Raw genomic sequence first — 18,156 nt, 5'->3', positions numbered from 1 at the left:
CTTAGGCAAATCATGTAATTTCTCCAGGCCTTAATTCTGTATGTATACAATAGGGAAAATAATACTTATCATCATAAAGTTAAAAACTAAATGTGATAATATGTTAGCATCCTTCCTAGTAAATAATGAGCACTGAATCAATGTAAGCTATTACTTTTACTCCACACTCAACATTAATATAGAGGTTCAGAGCAGCTAATTTTTCTTCAAAAATAACAAGAAATCAGAAAGAAAGAAAAGAAAAGAAAAGAAAAGAAAAGAAAAGAAAAGAAAAGAAAAGAAAAGAAAGAAAGAAAGAAAGAAAGAAAGAAAGAAAGAAAGAAAGAAAGAAAGAAAGAAATCAACTGACCCACTTTTCATTATAAATTCCTAGAAGCAGGGCTCTTGGGTGACTCAATCAGTTATGTGTCTGCTGTTGGCTCAGTTCATATCCCAGAGTCCTGGGATAGAGCTCCTTCTCCCCCATGCTCATGCTGTCTCCCTCTTAAATAAGTAAATAAAATGTTTATAAAAAATAAATTCCTAGAAGCTATACCACAAGTTTAATTACTCTTAGCCATAATCTTGAAATATAGGTTTTTTAAAAATCTTCTTAATATTAATCAGAAATTTCTAGGACTTTTAAAATGTCAGGTTATGGGTGCCTGGGTGGCTTCAGTCAGTTGAATATTTGCCTAAGTCATGATTCCAGGGCCCTGGGATCAAGTCCCATATCAGGCTCTCTGCTCAGCAGGAAGCCTGCTTCTCCCTCTCCCTGTGCCTCTGCCTGCCACTCTGCTTACTTGTGCTATCAAATAAATAAAATCTTAAAAAAAAAAAAAAAAGGTCGGGTTACATCTAAAGAAAGTACGAACAGCTTTAAGCAATGTCCAATGCTTGAAAATACTGCTCTTATTTTGAGTTTACATATATTCAAAATTGAATTCAGCATCTTCTTGCTATATGTACTGAACTGATCCAGTATTGTTACCCTATACAGAATGATCCAAGTAATATCTTCAAGGAGAGTTCTTTGCTCAAGCAGAGTTCTATGCTCAAATGAGAACAAGAGCTCAGCTCAAGTTCACGCTCAGACCAATACTGCTTCATTTGGTCCTAGGTAATTATGACTTGTCTCTTTCAGGACTCATATCTAAACCTAACAAATAGGGCAGCCCTGCTGGCTCAGCGGTTTAGCACCATCTTCAGCCCAGGGCCTGATCCTGGAGACAGACCCAGGAGTACCACGTCAGGCTCCCTGTATGGAGCCTGCTTCTCCCTCTGCCTGTCTCTCTCTCTCTCTCTCTCTCGCTCTCTACCTCTGTGTTTCATGAATAAATAGAATATTTTTTAAAAAATAAATAAGTAAATAAACCTAACAAAATCCTGGTTCCAACCTATCTCTCCAGCTGCATCTACAACCACACTCTCTTCTTTAAATTACCATCCTCCCACAATATACACACATACACACACACACACAGAGCCTTCACTCTCAACACACTTGGATTTTTCAATAGCAATTATTGTATCTCAGATAAACCTCATTGGCTACCATACTGCCACTGTGCAAAGCTCATACTTAGGTTATCTCATACCAAGACTAAGGCATAGGTTTAGGAAAACCAAAAATAAACTTATACAGAGAACCCCAAACTGCTTAAGATGTCACTTATAATTTTTTTGTCTCCACAGTAATGGTTTTTAAATAGGAAAGAAAACATTTTTTCAGACTAATTTTTTAGGTGAGTGATATCTAATTGTTAAAATACATATAATTCAGTTATAACATAAGCTTTAGAAAAAATTTTTGCTTTAAATTATTTTCATTCTCACACTTCCATAATTCTCTCAGAATGTTCCTTTTCCCTCTAGAAGCTGCAAATTCCTGAAATGAGACATTTATTTTAAAAACACTGAAGTAGCCTCAACTACAGCAACATGAACAAAATACTACTACTTAGAACAGTGGTAGCAAAACAAATCAAATTTGATTTTAAGCATTTGTACCACATTGAATTCTAGCACTGTTCAAGCTCTACATATTTTTTTTGAGTTTACTGAAATGACCAAAGTCCAGTCTATGTCATGCAACAACTGAAATAAATCCAAGCAATCAAAAAAAACACATAACAACTGCTCAAATTACTGCATCTTAAAGTATGTTTTAATAGAAATAAATTACCCTACTATATGAGTAGTAGTCACCAAAACAGTTTACTTTGAAAGCCACAATACCTCCCATCTCTTTATGATGGATTACATGCTCAAAGACTATAGTTTACCATGAGTAATGGAGAATAGGACTTCATAAACTCGGAGACAAGAGGAAAATGTCTATAGCAACAAAACTTTTTGTTTCCTTACCTATGCTCACTTCTCAAATACGTGCGAAACAGAAAAATGACCATCCATACAAAATAAAAGAATCTAAAAAGATTATTCTGGAACACCTGGGTGGCTCAGCGGTTGAGTCTGCCTTCGGCTCAGGCTCAGGTAGTGATCCTTGTATGGGATCAAGAGTCTCCCATTGGGTTCCTTGCAGGGAGCCTACTTCTCCCTCTGTCTGTGCTTCTGCCTCTACCTTTGTGTCTCTCATGAATAAATACATTTTTTTAAAAAGATCATTCTAAGAGCTTAAATGTTTCTCAAAAGTAACCACTATAATAATTTCTGCCCATGTATTCAACTCTTTAAAACACTGAAGCAGATGTTTATCATCTGTCACTCTGTTTTAAAACAGTAGGTTAAGGGATCCCTGGGTGGTGCAGCGGTTTAGCGCCTGTCTTTGGCCCAGGGCGCGATCCTGGAGACCCGGGATCGAATCCCACATCGGGCTCCTGGTGCATGGAGCCTGCTCCTCCCTCTGCCTGTGTCTCTGCCTCTCTCTCTCTCTCTATGTGTGTGACTATCATAAATAATTAAAAAAAAAAAAAAAGTAGGTTAAACTGTAAAGTACCCTTTTAACATAAAAACAATAGTAACATTCACTGAATGCTTATTCCATCCACATCAGGAAATGTGATAAAAATGGCTGTCTAGTCATTATCTCATTTAACCCTTATCACACTACTAAATTAAAATGGTTACCCCCACTTAATAGAAGAGGAGGCTGAGGCTTTAAAAAATTTAAACTTGCCCAAAGCCTGGATTTATACCCCATCTGTCTAAACTCAGTCTGCACTGTTGGCTCATTATACTCTCCTGCCTCAAATTCCTTCAAAATATATTAATTCCTTCAAAGATATATAAATAATCCAAAAATTAAAAATAAAAAGCTAACTAGTAGATATGAAATAATCATTTTATTCCAGTTGCCCATATAATTAAAGACTACTATCCTTAATCTCATAGTATTTGAGCATTATTACATAAAATCTTCCAAAACCCTGTCTGCATATTACTGTATCAAATAGTCTTTTTTTTTTAAAGAAGATTTATTTATTTATTCATGAGAGACAGAGAGAGACAGAGGCAGAGACATAGGCAGAGGGAGAAGCAGGCTCCTCGCAGGGAGCCTGATGTGAGACTTGATCCCAGATCTCAGGATCAACCCTGAGCCACCCAGGCATCCCTCAGTAGTCTTTAAACAATTAATGTTATTATCCTATCCATTCACTCATACATTTATCATCCACTCTACACTACTTAGTAAACACCTACCACATTTAGCAAACATCCATGTATATGTAAGAAAACTATGTAAGGCCCATATAATTCTTCACTTCAATTCCAAGAGTATATAAAAGGCAAAGAAAATAAGAGGTGTATAAAAATACCCATATTCACACCAGGAAGTACATGTTAAATACCACTTTCATCCATATTCTCCCATGAGTGGATAAGAAAAACAAAACAGAACTTAATGATTCCCTCTCATTCATTTCCTCCTATCTCTAAATCACCAAGAAAAATGAAGACGGGAAAATCATCAGAAAGGGGAGGATACTGAAGTATAAAGACACTCATGGGTACAGAGGAAACAAAGAGAATGAAGGAACATACTACTGAAATAAATGAGGCTGAAGTTACACAGACATGATTATAAACCACAGGAGCATTTACAAAAAAATATCTTCATACCAAAAAAAATATTAAAAAGAATAAAAATTTCAAACTAAAGCTCACTTAAAAAAGAATGAAATCTTGCCAGTTGAAATGACATGAGAGTATTATGCTGACTGAAATAAGTCAAAGAAAGACAAATACTATATGATTTCACTCATAGGTGGAATTTAAGAAACAAAAAACAAACAAAGAGGAAAAATGGGGAGGCGGGTGGCAAACCAAGAAACAGACTCCTAGGTATAGAGAACAACTGATGGCTAGCAGAGGGGATGTGGATGGAAGCATGGCGGAAACAAGTGATGGGGATTTTAGGAGTGCACACGTGATGAACACCAGGTGTTGTACAGAAGTGTTGAATCACTATACTGTACACCTGAAACTAATATCACACAACTAACTGGAATTTTAAAACTTAAAAAATAAAGCTCACTTTTAAATAGGTTGCTTAATAGGAACTCTTAGTAAATAATTACTAGTGGACAATTACTAATTAAGAATCACAAAGTTGGAAAGGGACTTAAAGGCCATTTATTCCATCTCCATACTTTCAAAGAGGACCATAATAAAACCATGCAAAAGAAACATAAAGACATCTAGTGGACAACTAGATGTTCCATCTAGTTAGAACAACATTAGATGTTCCATCTAATGGAACAACTCATTTTAGAAAACACTGCTTTTGGTTTTAAATTACTCTCACAATCTATGCCTTAAATTTATCTAGCTAACTTTTACTAAGTTTTCTAAGATTTTATTTCATTAGGTCTACCATATGTAAGTTCAATTATCTAGGAGAAAAGAGTGTTTGAAATAATGCTTAGAACATTAAAATATACATATTTTCATTTACAAACTGATGATCAAAATTAGTGAGATTATAATACATATCAGTCCAGAAATAAGATATAGTCAATCGAAGAATGTTAGAGCTATTCGGATCTCAAATCATGCATCAGAATTCCAAATTTCTTTGAAGATTAAAGAAAGGCAAAGATGTTATTATTATTAATGGTCCATAAAATAACATTTTGCAGCATTTAAGGAAGCTCACTTAAAAAGAATAACTGATGAATCCTTTTATAGAACAAATCATTTTGTAACATACCTACTGCCTTGATCTACCTGCTTAATATGGTCAGGTAAAGTCACAGAACACAGCCTATTGTCAAACAGAAATGACAATCCTGGCACATTGTTGCTCAGGGGGAGAAAGTGAAAAGAAAGGCCTTCAGTCACTGGGCACTTAGGGTTTACCTCCATTATTCTTCCCAAAAATCTTATAAATAGTATTAATATCTTTTTGGTAAGGAGACAGGTTTGGAAACTTGCCCGTGATTACGTAGAAAATAAGTTGTAGTTCCAAAATGGACAACGTATATATCTGACCCCTTCCACTATACCACACTCAGTAAACAATCCTTTTATACAGAGAAATGTTCTCTATAAAAGAATACTACTGTGTATGTTGAGAAAATAAAGTAAAAAAGTATAAATCCAAACAATCCATAAGAGCCTTCTAATTTTACTGTGGTATTTACATAAAAAGATAATTATCAGTTAATAATTTAGAATAAATCTAAAGTTGTTGAGGAATACTCAACATAAGTTCTTAGCCTAGATTCTCTTCTCTTTAGTAACATATTAGGCTATTGGTTTCAATATTTTAGGTTCTCCCACAGTAAATCAAAATTTAAGGGGGGGGGGGGAAATCACACAACCTTGTTTCACTGTCATTGAAAACTACCGAATTCTAATCTCAGCTATGAAACTATTTTTAACCTGTCTGTCCTAGCTTTCCATAGTGGCTATTCCACATGTCCATCATTCTCCTTTCCTAAATCCACTCTCCTCTTATCAACTGGCCTTGATTCCTAATCTGCCTCTTAGAGAATATAAATTTGAACTACTCTAACCTTTTGCCACCCAACCTATAAATATCCACCTCTATTCTCACTTCTTTTCTTTTTTAATGCCTCTCTCCTCCTGTCTATATTAGCACACTGCCTAGAAGCACAGCTAGTACTTAGTTGATACTTACAAAATGCAACTAATTCTAAACTAATTCTCCCACCCTGCTCATCTATCCTTTCCTACATTTTCAGAGACCTCTGTCAGCTATGTCCTCTCTCATCTCCTACATCTTCAAACATTTCCTCTTTATTGGCTCTTTCCCAAATAGTTTATCGATATTTATAAGAAAGGAAAGAGAAAAACCTACAAACCATTTTTAGTTACTGCTTCATCTCTTTCATTTCTTCAGGGTCAAAATTCTTTAAAGATAGGTGTGTCTGGAAATTTCATATCAATAAGTACTGTCAGGTAAGTAGAATAAGTTTTTTTTTAAGAATCCTTAATTCTTTTTTAAAGTTTATTTACTTAAGTAATCTACACCCAAACATGAGGCTTGAACTCACAACCCCAAGATCCAGAGTTGCACACTCTACTGACTGAACCAGCCAGGCACTCCAAGAACCCTTAATTTTAAGGATATCTATTGAAACAATTACAGATAAAGAGATATGATATCTGAGTTTAGCTTTAAAATAATCCATTTGGGGACAGGAGTTTTAGATGAAACAAAACTGGTTATGTGTTCACTCTTCAAGGTAGGTGACAACTACATAGGGGGTTCATTATTCTATTTTCTTTTGTATATGTAATACCATGAAAAATTTAAACTTATTTTTCAAGTAGCCTACGCTCACATTCCTTTTCATTTTTGCAAAGAAGTTTAGAAAGATTTTCCTAAAGGAGGAAAATGGATTTTGTGCCATTAGAAATATTTCAATCGGGTAGCCCGGGTGACTCAGCGGTTTAGCGCCGCCTTCAGCCCAGGGAGTGATCCTGGAGACCCAGGATTGAGTCCCGCATCGGGATCCCTGCATGGAACCTGCTTCCCGCTCTGCCTGTCTCCGCACCTCTTTCTTTTTCTTTCTCTTTCTCTCTTTCTCTCTCTCATGAATAAATAAATAAAAATCTTAAAAAAAAAAAGTTTCAAAAAAAAAAAAAAAGTTTCAATCTTTACCTTACTTGCGCTCTTCAAGACACATGATAACCCAGGCCATTTCTGCTTCTTACTTTCCTCTCCTTTGTCATTCGTTATGCACACTCACTCTAATTTTTCTTCTCTGCCTCCCAACCTCTCAGTCTCATTCGTGGGCACTTCTCCCACTTCCTTTCAAACATGGTCCCACTCGCTCACATACAGTCCCACATACGTACACACCCCAAAAGTGCTGCTATCAATTTTATCCCTTAATACTTAAATACTTATCCCTTTATCCCTTAAATACTTCTACAATCCCTGTCTTTCCATAACTCCAACTACTTAGTTCAGACTCTTCATTTTTCTATTGTACTTTCTCCCCCACTAAAACCAGTTTCCCCACATGATCTCCCCTCTTCAAAGTCCATTCTCCACACTTCAGCTGGAGTTATCTTTCTAAAATACAAACCCGACAACACCACTACTACTCCATTCGAAATTTGATGGCTGTCCCATGTTGAAAAAAAAACCTTCCAAACTCTTTATCATGGTACCAAGTACTTTACCATCTTCCACCCACTACACTGCAAGTACTCATACTCTGGGACTGAGGTATAAGAAAGACCTAGGGTTCTGCAAACACAAACCACTAGAAATTATCCTTTGCCATTTGCCTAAAATGACTTTCCTCATCTTCTCTTCCATTGAAAGGTTACTCAACTTTCTTAACACAAGTCAAATGTCACACCATACTGGAAACTTCCCCTAATCTCCTTAGGGTCAGAATCTTTCTACCAATGGGTACAGAGAATGGCATCAGGGGCTGAGATCATGACTTAAATGAGTTATACCCCACCTGGGTTGAAATCCCAGGTTCAAACTTTATCACCTATGACTCTGGACAAGATCTCTTAGTTTGCTTCCTCATTTCTAAATAACAGTAGCCAGAAATTTTTATGAGAATTAAATAATGGGCTACGTGCAAAATACTGCACGGAGCCTCACTAAAATTAAGTATTCAATAACAGTTAAATGTTATATGACTATTTATTCCCACTCTGGGATCCTACAGTAACTTGCACCTACCTCTATCATACTATTGTGATGATGTAACTGTTTGCTCATACAGAACACAGATTATCTTCTATCATCTTTTTATTCCCACTACCAGGCATAATATACAATATAATAGGTTCTTTTGTAGATTTTATTTATTTATTCATGAGAGACACAGAAAGAGGCAGAGACACAGGCAGAGGGAGAGGCAGGCTCCATGCAGGGAGCCCGATGTGGGACTCGATCACTGGACTCCAGGATCACGCCCTGAGCCAAAGGCAGACGCTCAACCACTGAGGCACCCAGGTGTCCCCAATATAATAGGTTCTTAACAAATCTTGAATAAACAAATAAAATGCTTCCAACCCCTAATAAGGCCTCAATTTTTTTATAATGGTCTTACAAAATTTACTTTCCATATCCTTGTAAAAAATTGGTACTTTAAGTAAAATTTACAAGCCAGTCTTATTTTGAGAAAAAGGGAATTTTGTAGGGGCGCTGTGTTATTTTCTTGTTTAAAACACAGTCTGGGGAGCTGGGTGACTCAGTCAGTTAAGCATCTGCCTTTGGCTCAAGTCATGCTCCCAGGGTCCTGGGATCAGTCCTGCATCAGACTCCCTGCTGCTCAGTGGGAAAGTTTGTTTCCTCCTCTGCCCTTGCCCCTTCCCACTTGTTCTCTCTCAAAACTAATTTTTTTTTTTTAAGTTTAAAAATAAATAAATAAATAAAACACAGTTGGTCAAGTGTCTGCCTTTGGCTCAGGTCATGATCTCAGGGTCTTGGGAATCAAGAAGCTCTGCTAAGCTGGGAGCCTCCTTCTCCCTGTCCCTCTGCTGCTCCCTCTGCTTGTGCTAATAAATTCTTTTTTAAAAAAATGATGTAAAACACACAAAATAAGACCACTCTACTATCAATTTTTTCCACATACTCTATAAAATACCAAATTTCTAGGATCGTTATCTACCTGTTGAAAAAATTTTAAAAGATAATCAAGGCAGGTTTTTTAAATCTGGTGGGCTTCCTTACCACCAAGGCCTGAGCCAACTCTAAGGACTAAGGTGTATTGCAGAGTTTTTTGTTTTTTGTTTTTTTTTAAGTAGAACACGGAATTTTTCATTCTGAAAACATGCTACCGAGAAATTCTAAAGAACATTAAAATAATCAAAGAAAATAATTACTACTACTCACTGCTTTAAAACAAAACAAAAAAAAAAGACCAGTCTGTGCTTTAAAAATCACTAGTAATTTAAAGCTAAATTAATCTTCAAATATGTGTAGGTAATGTTCAAGCTAGTATTAAGTAGGGGTGGGGGGGCTCATTTTACAATATTGACCCTCAATAAATAAAACGCAAAAGGCAGAACGGTTTTTTTTTAAGGTATTACTATATAATAGCATGGTCTCTACTTCTACACTTGACCTTTAAATATTAATGCCCTCTGAGTAATTATTAATGGCTTTAATATGCAAACACCTCCGAGCTACTTCAGAATAAACATGATTAAATATCTAAAAATAAACGTATTAGGGAAAGGAGAAAGGCCTGTTAAAAAAAACCGTTTCTCGGTCTCCCATCAAATGTGTGCCATACATACGGTTCGGCACCGAGCGGCAGCAGCAACCTGGGAGGGTCAGAGGCGCCGCAGGCCCGAGGCCCTGCAGCTGGGGCGGCTGCTCATCCCCGAGACTACCGGGGGCGGTGGCCCAGCCCAGTCGGGGTGGGGCTGAGCGCTGTTAACCGGGGCGGGCCAAACGGCAGGACGGGAAGCCCAAGTCTCACCTCCACTTCCCTTTCCCAGCGCAGAGCGCAGTTCGGCGACCACCCAAGAGCCCCAGCACCACAAAGACACAGATTTTCTCTGGCCCGGTAGGCTCAAAGTTTATCGGTCTTTCCCAGCAGTCAGGGCCGCCGGGCTTTGTAGTTCGCCGGTCCAGGCCACGCCGCCACGGCCGCAAGCCTGCGGGGCCGCTAAACTACGATCCCCATAATGCCCCGCGAGTCTCGAGCTCCCACTGTTCTCCACCTCCCCTGCCGGCGCCCCGACCGCCGCGCCGCCGCACCGCCTAGGCGGCGGGACACTGGGTGGGGCTGTCAGCCTGGATACCCCCCCACCTGCTCTCCTGCTTGCGCCCCTCTCCCTCGGATTCATTACCTAGGTGCCGCAGCTCGGCCGCCGGTTGGTGATGCGGCCCGGTTGGGGGAAGGGCACAGGCCTCTGCGGCCGCCGAGTCCGTTAGTTCCCGACGTGCGTGAAGAGGCGGCGGCGGCGGCGGCGTACGGTTGCCATGGCAGCCGCGAGGCGAGCGGTGGGGGGAGCACAGAGGCTCACAGTCAACTCGGGGGAGGAGCCTGAGAACCCCGCCCGGGTGCGGGGGAAGGGCGGCGCAAGGGTGAGGCGGAGAGGGGCGGGCGGTGACCTGGAGGAGGACGCGCGGCTGATCGAGCTCGGGGACTGCCCGACGAGCCCTGCCGCGGCCGCGGCCAATCCCTCGGCCGGACGCTGGTCCGCTGCGGTCGGCGGAGCGCCTCGGTGCCGCTCTATTCTGAGACGGTAGCTGTGGCGCCGGAGGAGGCAGCGCCGGGCGTCTCGCCGCCGGGCTCCGTAAAGGTCGTCGGGCCCGGGCCGGCCCGTCCCCCTCTGGCCTTTCCACCAGCAAAATCCCATTTGCAGTGTTGCACACCCTCTGCCGCTTTCGGAGGAGCAGGGTGGAGAGGAGTCCCTTAGTAAGGTGTAGAGCGTACGGCCTTTCGGATTGTTGAGGTCTGAGAACTCCTAAGAGGCGCCGATTTGGGCTGAACGTTTGAGGCGTATGCTATTCCTGAGGTGATGGTTTGTGGACTCTGCAGCAGCCTTCTCAGAGGTGCGGGGCCGGGGCCGTAGAAACCGTAGAAACCGCAGAACCGCTTCTCGGTTCCCGCCCTGCCCCTACCCCGGGCAGCGGATCCCCGGGGGCAGTTCACTCCCGGATGCGGAACGCCTTACTCTGCAAAATGGAGACGATGTCTAGAGCCCAGTGCCTTGGAGAAATCAGGGCGTCGATACCGATGGACCACTGTGAAACAAAGACTGGCATTTAACAATGTTTAAATCTTATTTAACCCTTCGTGGTAAGAGTCAGAAGAGGGGTGGCCGGAGGGGAGGCTGGGGTGCGGCTGAAGACGGAATTCTCTAGTGATGGAGAAGCTCTGTCTCTTCCTTAGGCTTCGGGTTACAGAGGCATATGCCTTTGTCAAAACTCATGGAATAGTACCCGTAAAATCTGCACATTTCACTGTAGGTGAATGTACCTCAAAAAAAAAAAAAAAAAACATAAAAATAATTCAAGATCAGTCTTAGCAACTTACAAATATACAATACAGTGTTGTTAACTTTGGTCACCAGGCTGTACCTTACATCCCCAGGACTGACTTATTTTACAATAGGAAATTTGTACCCTTCGACCACCCTCCTCACCCACTACTCCCAATCCCCACATCTGGCAACCACCAGTCTGTTCTCTGCATCTGTAACATCGTTATTAGAGCTGTAGACTCTAATAGAAACCACGGAGATGGTCTCTGTCCAATCTCCAGACTTTGCAGATGAGGAAAATGAGACCTAGTAATTTAAATAAACGGAGGAAGGGGGGCGGCAGAATTACCCTGTCATTTTCTACCAATAAATGTCTCTTGAGAAATTATGATTGAAAATAGCAAGCTGCTTACTGTGCATGTCATCCAGTTCTCAGTCGGGGTCACCTTGTCCACAGAAATTTTGTTAAAATTGACTCAAGTCCCTTTCCCACCTCGTGTGGAAAGGCCAATGTTCTCTCCAAGATGGTACAATCCCTGGGGGTTTTAGAATCTCAGGGTCACTTCTGGCTGAGTTCTTGCTCTCTCTGAACACATGGACTCTCTCACATCTCACCTTCTGCAGCGCTTTTCTCTCCTGCTGACACAGTTTGGAAATCAAGCCCTTTTCTTTGGTTGGTCATTTGTATAACAGGTTCCGCTGAAGGTTTGGAGCAGCTGAAGGGTTTTAAATGAAGGATGCAGATAACCTAAAGTTAGAATTCCCTGGTCTTGGAAGGACCTCGGTATCCTAATGGCATTGGTATCCACCAACCCATATCCTTTTTCAGCAGAAATGGCAACCCTGCACTAACCAACATCTCCCTGGCCCTCTCTCTCTTCTTTTCTCTCTTTATATAATACTTTTAGTTATCTCTGTTTCCTAACCTATACCTTCAGGACCACCTTCTACTCCTCAACTATTTATCAAAGTATTTTCCTACACAAAGAAAGCACTTGGCCCAAGAGGAACTGTAGTGCCAGCTATCAAAATCATGTTTCAACTCGGTATGTATCTGCATATTCTATTTGATTCAGCCCAGAGTATACTCAGTAAATATTAAGCTTATGCACATGACCTATCTAGGCTACCTGCATAGGGGGTTCAGTTATGAAAACTTTTCAATGCAGGGACACCTGGATGGCTCAGCAGTTGAGCGTCTGCCTTGGGCTCAGGGCATAATCCCAGAGTTCTGGGATTGAGTCCCAAATTGGGCTCCCTGCCAAGAGCTTGCTTCTCTCTCTGCCTATGTCTCTGCCTTCTTTCTGTGTCTCTCATGAATAAATAAAATCTTTAAAAAAAAAAAAACTATTCAGTGTAAATGAGGAAGCAGTTGATAGTAGCTGGAACCTGATGTCGAAGAGAAAGAAAAGAACCTAAAATCTCCATCATCGGGATCCCTGGGTGGCGCAGCGGTTTGGCGCCTGCCTTTGGCCCAGGGCGCGATCCTGGAGACCCGGGATCGAATCCCACGTCGGGCTCCCGGTGCATGGAGCCTGCTTCTCCCTCTGCCTGTGTCTCTGCCTCTCTCTTTCTCTCTGTGACTATCATAAATAAATAAAAATAAAAAAATCTCCGTCATCATAGCTTATATTGTACAGAAGTAATGACAGCATTCAAGCAATAAAATCCAGAACAAAACCTGAGTTAATGCTTAGTAGCAATAATGACATCCTTATAGAAGCAACACCTGGGCTTGTCACCTCTAGCAATTTGATCACAACTCTGCATATATAATGAACATATAAATAGAGTCTCCTTTACTCCTGGAGAAGATGATACTGATCTGCTATCAGCTGAACACATGTTTTTGTAGTAGAGATGATAGGTTCACCTGATCCATCTAGCCCTCATCTGATTTCCCTTGTGACCAGTCACTTGCATTTACAAGGCAGCTGGCCAGGGTTGTAGTGCAGTCTACAGCCATGAAGAAGTCTGCAAATGCAAGGCCCCAATGCATAACCCTCCTTGTTTTTTTTGAAGTCAGAATCCCCAGAGAAGCAGCTCAGCAGGACAAACCACTTAAGGAGAATGATGACAGCAGTGAAAGGCAGCAGCTGCCTTGAAGTAAGCTGAAGGAGGATGGTCACAGAGGAAGAACATGAGCTCCTGAAGCACAACCTTAGAAAACCTAGCATGGCTGTGGACAGTTGGGAAGGAATGAGAACTGACAATAGTTTATTCTTTTCACTGGAGACTTTGGATTAGTTCAAGTAATAGTTAAACACACTGTGCAAATCTGAAAGTAATAACGGATTAATCTACATGGACAATATGGTCATGAGCCATTGCCCTCATTAAAGAGACTTAGCACATCTAGGGGCGACTAGGTGGCTCAGTTAATCATCTGCCTCACCCGGGTCATGATCTCGGGGTCCTGCTCAGCGAAAGAGTCTGCCTCACTCACCTTCTGCCCCTCCTCCCCGCTTCTGCATGATCTCTCTCAAATAAAAATCTTAAAAAAAGATTTAGCACATCTGGTTCAAAGTCAGACATTTTTCCTCAGTTCTCAGTCTTGGCCGCTATAGCATTTGACTTTGCTGGCCACCCTCCTTAGTGGTTCATGACCTTGGTTCTCCTCAAAGCATGCTTCATTGTGTTATTCACCAGCTCTTCTACCAGCTTCTTAAGTGGAAATAGCTCCCAACATTGAATCAATACACCCTCTCCATTTATAGGGTTTCACCTCTTGGCTCTGGTTGACACTCAGATTTCCCTTACTAGTTCTGATCCACAAGCTCCAATACTGCCTCAAGCATGTTGTGCACTTCCTTACCTTGTTCTATATGATAATCTCTTCACCTGGAATGCTATCCCCCTACCCTAAATTCTACCTATTATGCAAAAACTGCCTCAGGCCTCTACATGAAGCCTTTCCTGATCATTCCTGCTCACAATCCTATTCCTGCTCTGTACTCACAAAATTTCCTGCCTGTATCACCCACTTAGACAACGTACCATCTAGTGGCAGCTCACGCATTATTTACTCATTGGCTTTTGTCTTTTCTCCTCACTGGATTTCAAACTCCTCTGACGTACATTTCTGGGTATTTCCAATACATCTTTAATACCTTTCATATGGGATCCCTGGGTGGCGCAGCGGTTTGGCGCCTGCCTTTGGCCCAGGGCGCGGTCCTGGAGACCCGGGATCGAATCCCACATTGGGCTCCCAGTGCATGGAGCCTGCTTCTCCCTCTGCCTGTGTCTCTGCCTCTCTCTCTCTCTCACTGTGTGCCTATCATAAATAAAAGTTTAAAAAAAAATTTTAAAAAAAAATACCTTTCATATAAGGACACAATATTTTTGATTCATGGCTCCTTCTCTCTTGAGTTAAACCTCCCCTCTCTTGCTTTCCCCCTTCTGATGCTATAGAGGACATTAATAGACTCCTAATATAAATATCCCTGAGGCCTATGGAAAAGTGTGGGCCCCCATATGTGTTCAGTGGATGAGCGAGTACCTTAAGAGGCAGTTCCCCTAAGTCACTTTTGGTGTGGAGAGTTTGGGAGGTAAGGGACACTGAATTCCAATGCTCAAAGTCACTACTAGGTCCTAGAACAAAGTTTAATAGGTCATGAAATCAATTTCATGCATCCTATCCAGCTTTTTAATGTTTAAAATGTGATAGGGTAAGATAGAGTGGGGTAAGGTAGATTCAAACAGAAGCAATAGGAACGAAATGCAGAGTGTATGCACATAGTTCTAGTCAAATACAACAGTCATTGGACTTTGGGCTTCAAACCTACCCTCCCTCTACTGCTGGTATTGGTGGAGCTGGAACTAGGCAACCCACATATCTCCTTTGTCTTCTAGCTCCTGGATATAGTAGGGAAGAGCACAAGGCTGGAAGAAGAGGAAGCCAACTTGCTGACATGGTCGCTTCCTGTTAGCTTGCTATTCCTATCAGCATCACTCTAGCAATGGCCTTTTAGCCTGGAGGCAGTAATTTCTGTCTCAGGCTTCTAGTGGCACTTCCAGAACCAGCCTCACAGCACCACTTCTCCCTCCACCCCAGACTTAGCAGCATGAGTCAGGCAGTGTGTTTCTGCAGAGGTCTGGGTCCCACAACCATGTTCCTTCTCTTCTAAGCTGCTGGGTTCTGAGAACCCACCCTCCCCTCCACTCTTTGATCTCTCGCCCCAAAGGCAGTTACCTGCTACTTGCAATTATTGTTGACGTGTTACTCCAGTGTTCTTTTTAAAATTTTACAGCCGCTCCAACATCTATTTAATCAATTCCCTCTGCTAAATTCTCTCTGCTGAAATACTTGCCTTGGTTTCTTTTTTTTTTCCTGAGTGGTGGACCCTGACAAATATGAATTGTGAAATAAAACATAGCTCCTGCTGTGAATGTCAGTCCAAAAGGTTTAAGAAACACTACCTTAGATGAGGGGGAGAGTTCTTCAATAGACAGTTGCCCTAAGTGCTGAGGGGCCAGTCCTACCACACACAGGTGCTCTGCATCTCAGGTATGTGAAGAGCAGAGACAGAGACCCAGGCCTGCCATAGCAGCTCTCACCATTGGACGCCAGGCCTAGCTAGCTTGGCCCATAAAAATCACTGCTGGTGAGCCTACAGTTCTCTACCAGTTTGGATGGAACCCCATGCTTCATCTGGAGTCTGACCTCTCTTGGATATGTAGAAAACTCAGCTTTTTAAAGTTGCCCTTCTACACTTTTTAGCAAGTGGAGGAAAACAAAAGTTAACAATGAAAAAACAAGGAAAAAAAAGAAAAGAAAAAAGCAAAGAAGTGGTACCAGAGACCTCATTAAGTGGGACTTGGTGAGTCAAAGAGAAGGATGAAAAAGATAGATTTCAGGGTGCATTTTTTTCTCTGATGCTGCCTTTTCTCACAGGTGATATGAGGAGGTAGTAGCCAAGAAAAGGAAGGGGAGAAACTTTTCCCTATGTTTCTGCCATATCCAGCCCAAATGAGTCTTTTTGCTCTATTTTATTCATGAACTTACTATGCTTCTGCTTCAATGCTCCCATTAGAAGGGAGACACTCTTTAAAGACCAGAACTATTAGGCCAGCCTCATTTAATCACATAGTCTTAATGAACTGCTTTACATTTGGGGAATTCCAAATATTTCTTATGTATGCCAAAATAAACAACAGAACCTCTTGGCAGTCGCCTGTGGGGATTCTCCTTGCTTATGATTTTGTATTTCTTTATGCTAATTTAGAAATATGAACAGAAAACCCAGGACTCGGGGCTGTTAAGTGGATTTGTAACAGTCTGGAGTGTTGTGGGTATGTTAACTCAATGAATGAATGTACAGTCCTCTGTGATAGCTGGAGTAATAGTTCTTTCATTGAGCACTGCAGTAAGTCATCTTGTATATTCAGCAAGCTGCTAATACATTAGCAACACATCTTTCACCTGTTTTAGGACCTTACATTTAGTAGAGGAATACATAACTGAATGTGAATTGCTCAGGCAAATGTTGGCAAGTTACTTCATTTGTGACGTGTAGAACATTTTCTAGCGAACTGAAAAGCATGTCACCTTGTGATTTCACCAGTGAAACACATTACAATGTAGGTGGCATGTCACAGAGGAAAAGCAGTTTGTGATCAGGTTTTCTATTTGTAAAAGGCAGTGTTGTGCCAAGCAACCACAAGCACAAAACATTTTAAGTCTGAATGAAAAAAGGAGCGGTACAGCTGGGATCCCATTTCCCCTTCCAAGAAGATATAAGCCACTCTAGGGGGCTACTCCCGGTACCGGAATCCTTTGCCTGTTTTTTTTCTGTGTCCTATTTTAGTTTGGCCTGTAGGGAATTGAAAGGGATGTGTTTAAGAGGTAAATTCTATTTCCTCTCTTCCCTCTTGTTTTTCTGCTATATTTTAGGTCTTCTTTGTGATTTATGTGCGTAAATGATGACTTATGTGAATCATTCCTAAATGGTTAACTATTGAAGCAAACCGTTCATCATCCAGTTCTCTGCAATACCCTTGCCTTATGTTCACCAGGCTGCTTCCTCTTTTCTCAAATCCCACCACAAATTTCACGTCTTCAAGAAGCCCTCGCTGATAGCTACAATGAAGACTTCTAACAGCCTTTATTCATCCTTGTCTCTGTCCCTTTTCCCCATCTCTCCGGTTAACTGTTGTCATTATCTGACAGTGAAGTCACAATGAAATAAAGGACAGCAATCTCCTAAGTTTTGTGCTCTTTCTTCCTTCTTGCTCTGTGCCTAGATTTATGCCTTCATAACAAATAAGCATGTTGTTTTTTAAACAAATATCACAGTGAAGCAAGTCAAATGAATTTTTTGGTTTCCCAGTGCATATAAAAGTTATGTATACACTATACTATAACCTTTAACTGTGTAATAGCATTATGTCTAAAAAACGATGTACTGGCGCATCTGGCTGGCCCAGTTGGTGGAGCGTGTGACTTTTTTTTTTTTTTTAAGATCTTATTTATTCATGAGAGACACAGAGAGAGGTAGAGATATCAGCAGAGAGAGAAGCAGGCTCCCTGTAGGGAGCCTGATGTGGGACTCGATCCCAGGACCCCGGGATCACACCCTGAGTCAATGGCGGACGCTCAACCAGTGAGCCATGCAGGTGTCCCAGAGTGTGACTCTTGATCTCAGGGTTGTGAGTTTGAGCCCCATGTTCTGTTGTAGAGATTGCTTAAAAAGAAAAATAAAATCCTTAAAAAATCTTAAAAATATAAATTAATAAATATGATGTACATACCTTAATACAAAGACCCTTTATTGC

The 18,156-nt window shown here is 41.2% G+C and overlaps 1 protein-coding gene and 1 long non-coding RNA gene across 12 annotated transcripts in view; one reads left to right on the top strand and one right to left on the bottom strand.

Moving 5' to 3' along the window:
- Nucleotides 1-10,401, bottom strand: part of KATNAL1 (katanin catalytic subunit A1 like 1) — a 113,911-nt gene extending 103,510 nt beyond the window's left edge. For 3 of the 9 annotated variants that reach the window (XM_072795589.1, XM_072795590.1, XM_072795588.1), the window contains exon 1: nucleotides 10,243-10,393. The gene's annotated coding sequence lies outside the window, so the exon portion shown is untranslated. Of the gene's footprint in view, nucleotides 1-9,684; nucleotides 10,035-10,242 lie in introns of those variants that run through there. The other 6 variants (XM_072795592.1, XM_072795593.1, XM_072795591.1 and 3 more) reach the window with 5 other exon arrangements.
- Nucleotides 9,815-17,588, top strand: LOC140615752 (uncharacterized). Of its 3 annotated transcripts, none has more exons than XR_012016237.1 (3): nucleotides 9,815-9,956; nucleotides 12,076-12,428; nucleotides 17,276-17,588. It is a non-coding gene; the product is annotated as an uncharacterized lncRNA (long non-coding RNA). The 3 variants fall into 3 exon arrangements; XR_012016236.1 differs by lacking the exon at nucleotides 9,815-9,956 and adding an exon at nucleotides 10,058-10,480; XR_012016235.1 differs by lacking the exon at nucleotides 9,815-9,956 and adding an exon at nucleotides 10,487-11,198.
- The last annotated feature ends 568 nt before the right edge of the window (nucleotides 17,589-18,156 follow it).

This window comes from Canis lupus, chromosome 24 (genome assembly GCF_048164855.1).
Source record: "Canis lupus baileyi chromosome 24, mCanLup2.hap1, whole genome shotgun sequence".
NCBI classification, from domain to species: domain Eukaryota; kingdom Metazoa; phylum Chordata; class Mammalia; order Carnivora; family Canidae; genus Canis; species Canis lupus.
This window is presented reverse-complemented; position numbering and strand designations above follow the sequence as displayed.